Consider the following 4258-nt stretch of genomic DNA (forward strand, 5'->3'; position numbering starts at 1 on the left):
ACATGAACCAAAGAAGAAAAACTACTACAGAAAGCTAGGAAGGAAAGGGGAGAAATAATAATCAGGAGTCGGATGCTGAAATGGGGAGAGAATCCCAAATCATATCCATGTCCAGAGAGGGCATCCTGCTGAGCAGAACTCCATCTGCATCCCCTCCCAATATTAACTCTTGCTGCGCCGCTTTTTTGCCTTCCAAATCTGATGGCAGCTCCTTCTTGCTCCGAGTTCTTGCAATGGATGTTGAGGCAGCTTCTTCGTCAGTCCCAGTTTTCTTCTGTTTCTTAACTTGTCCCATGCATTCTCCAGCACCCATGCGCAAGAATTCCTTCTCTGGTAGTCGTTTTGGTTGATTAGAAGTGGACGGGGCAGAAAAGTTGCTGGAGGCCTTGAGCTTTGCTTCTAGGAGGGAAGCGGTGGCGGCATGTGGGTGACTGGATCCACTGGCCGCGTTACGTAGCTGGTGCTTGAGGTGGGGGAAGTTGAGATGGGCGAGGTCTCCCCTCAGCTTGTAGGCGGCCATGTCATAGGCCATGGCGGCCTCTTCAGCCGTGTCGAAGGTCCCCAGCCAGACCCTCGTCCGGTTCCTCGGCAGCCTTATCTCCGCCACCCACTTCCCCCAGTGCCGCTGTCTCACCCCTCGGAAAAGCTTTGCCTGCTGCCGCTGTTGCCTACCTTTTGATGTTTCCAGCCCAATGGAGGAGAGTGAATTGATGGATCCTATGCGGTGAAGTGGTGAAGTTGCAGGCCTTCAGCCATCCCACCAGTCTCCTGAAGTTTTTGATACATTTGGAGGTTTATATGGAGGTCTGCCGAGGAAAGAGGGTATTGCTGGAGGTGAGGAGGGGGGATGGCTCAAACATGGGTTCTTTCTGCAGGAAGAAGGTAAAAGATGATGGAGGCTTTGAAGCCATGGTTGTAGAAGATGAAGAGGAATTCCTCGATGAGGAGGAGCTGGAGGGTGGTGGAACAACTTGTGAGATAGTGGGCGTGCCATTCAGTTCCATGAGGGACTCCATTAGGTGCTCGGATTTTGGGTCAAGGAAGTTAAGAATTGAAGTATTGAGAGAGCTTGGGAAGTGGTGGTGGTGAGAACTCCATGCGCTCCCATGCGCTTTGGATATCGGTCATCCATGCGCTTGTCTGATCCAATATGCTGTAGAACTCCTCCTCCGAAGCGTTTCTCAGAAGAACCAGTGGTATCTTCAGAGTAAAAGCAGTGGAGGGCACATCTACATAGCTTCAGGGAGGCACTTTACATGCTTTAAAACCCCTCAATCCCATGTCTAACTGTTTATATACAAAGCTGGTCTTCGCAACTGATGGGTTGTTGCTGTCAAGGACCCACATACTGTCGGTAAAAGTTCAGTTATTTTATCGTATGATAGAACTAGCAAGTTAAGCGTTTGAAAAGAAGCAGGTCCCCAACATTTTTGTGCTCCCAAACTCATATCAGAGTTCGCTCTTTCGCTGAGAAGAGAACCATTCCAAAGCAGAGATGGTCATTAGCTAGTTGAATCAATCCTTAGTCCCCGACAGTGTCACTACTAGAACACGAGCCACACAACATCAACCTTCTATAGGATTCTGGTTCTCCATCATCAGGGCTCATATTTTTCCAACTCCAACGTGATCTCTTTTTCATCTTTATTTTCTCATTTTCTGTTGTAGGTGAACTTCTTTAAGCTCAAGCTTGGATTAAGGGCCTAGAAAGAAGAATACTTTGTTAGCATCAAATAGCTACTCTAGTTAGGATTCTTTTAAAGTGGAAAGACTATAGCCGCTTTCTCTAATGAGAAAGGCGATAGGCTGTTTCAGATACGAGTAAGCTGAACAGAAGCTTCACCGGGAATGTACTCAAAAGTACAAGTAAGCAAGAAAGATTATGGATGATGCTAGCATTGGAAATAAAATAATGGTTCACAGATGCATTTCATTCAAGATAAGTACAGTTGCTGTTCAGTTATTCATGATACTGCACCCTGCAAGTCTTTTACTTTGGAAAACCCAAGTAATGACCGGGTAAAACTTATTGAGGATAACATGTTGGAAAAGTCCAGCGTCAGTACTAAATTCAATATAATCATTTTCCATAGTATACAGTGAATTATAATGTACTTTCAAGTAAGAAAGATATTACCCTCAGATTGCAAATTCCATGGATGGTGCATCTCCTAGTATTTGAAACTGCTTAATTAATTAGCCCTAAATGGCACTGCAAACCCTCACCCTATCACCCAAAAAAAAAAAAAAAAATCACTTGCTATATATCCAAGCCATGGCCTATTAATTGTTTGTTCCTTTCTGGCTTCAAAATTCTTGACTAAATCTCTAATGGTAATTGACCTGCAAAATAAGCACCTGAACTAGTTGGCTTGGTTCCCTTCAGTCAATTCTGGAGCATGGTTCTATCACCAGTCTTTTCTTACGGTCCTCATGATCAAACCACTCAAGAGACAAGATTGCAATAATTAAATATCTAATAATTGGTAGGATAATGACAGAGTAATAACTACATTTTTATGTTGACCATTATCTCTCATCAAAAATATATATTGTACTGATATGGGAAATTTCTGATGCTAAAGTACCAATGACTACTACTGTACTTAACAATGTGGCTTGTCACTTGATTTTTGAACTGGGAATAAATAAGACCTATTTATGTACCTTCTGAGCATTTCCAAATCTCGCTCTCTTTGGTTACAATAGTCTGAGCACTGAAAAATAGGTCTTAGTTATTCCCTTTGCATGCATATTGCAATCAGCAAACCATTGCTCTAATTTTAATCAGAATAGAAATTAAAACACAAAGGAATTATTAACTTAAGCTGATTAAGACCCCAGATCTACTGAGATTGCAACTGCCATGACATGGAAATCCACTCATAGAAGCAGATGGGCATGGTAAACCTTTGAGAAGAGCTGGATGAACTTATGGAAAGATTCCCAGCCTTCCCTTTTCTCATTTAATATCAGGACTAGCGCCATAGTGCTCTTGTTCCATTCCACTATTTTGTTCCTGGGGAGCACATGGTGCATATAACCTTGTTTATGAAGCGGATGATCAGTATACGTGGGACCATGTTTCATGTCACCTTTGTCTTTTCCTCAGACATCTCAATCCAACATTAACATTAATTAATACATCTCAAGCCTGTAAACCAATAAACATAGGCGCCGAAGCCTTTCCTTCAAAGCATTATGAGAATGAAGGGGCAGTATTAGTCTACTGAGGCACCTTCTCCGAAATGCTGTGTTGAGTTAGAGGTTTAGTATTAGATGGCAATGGCAGATTTGGAGGCCAAACTAAGGCCAGCCACATTGGCCAGCTAGAAGATGATAAATCACATACCCCACCTTTACATGTTCATAGAAGACTCTACGTTGGTAGCCACAAAGCCTTGATGTTGAAGCTTCTTACTTTGTATATAAACTATGAGTACTTTTGGAGGTAAGAAAGCAAACCAAGTTCATGTGAGAAGAAAAGTGGAATCCTTTCCAACTTAATAATTCTTACTTTGGTTCCACACTTCCTGTTCTAATGGAATCCATCTGCCGGCCCCTAGGGAGGGGATAGAATCCGCTCTAAGCCCGGAATTTCTGAGTGCATTCATAAAATTTGTTTGCACACTCCCAACTTATTGTTTATATAATTATCATCATCATATCACCCAAAGATCACTGACAGACAGACTCTTGACTCTTTGTGATACTTGTTATTAGATCAGGCTCAAGTCAGACTCATGAAGAATCAAAAATCCAAACCTGTTGGGCTACACACAAGCCCTATGAATGTCTCATTCTAGGATATGATTCACAATCCAGTTGGTAAATAGCTCCGAAAATGGGATTGATTCCATCGTCAAATAGAAAGACAATCTGATATCTACGATAAAAGAAAACTGTATATACATTCTCACAGGGAGCAATATCACATGCAGTCAACCATTTGCCAAGCAATAACCACTCTGTTACCGAGAAACTGAATACATTTAAATCTACACCAAAAAGAGAGGATTTGATAATCACCACGAGCTATATGCATAAATCATGATGTTTAAATGATTTCATAATCTGACCTTTCAGTTCGCAGGTCATGAGATCATAGTTGCATCTGTCTGTTAGATGTTTGGTTAATCAAGGACTGTAGTATATGTCTTGATGATTCTTCTTGATCAGACTAATGGTCCTCAAGTCATAATTGCGTTCCTTTATAAGATGTGGCAACCATTTGGTTGCTAATATTAATTATTAGAAG

At 41.8% G+C, this 4258-nt stretch overlaps 1 pseudogene; it reads right to left on the minus strand.

Annotated features, from left to right (window-relative positions):
* The window catches only part of LOC140854800 (uncharacterized), a 1710-nt pseudogene extending 452 nt beyond the window's left edge, over window positions 1-1258 (minus strand).
* Window positions 1259-4258: the final 3000 nt, after the last annotated feature.

Source organism: Elaeis guineensis, chromosome 1 (assembly GCF_000442705.2).
Source record: "Elaeis guineensis isolate ETL-2024a chromosome 1, EG11, whole genome shotgun sequence".
Taxonomy (NCBI): Eukaryota; Viridiplantae; Streptophyta; class Magnoliopsida; order Arecales; family Arecaceae; genus Elaeis; species Elaeis guineensis.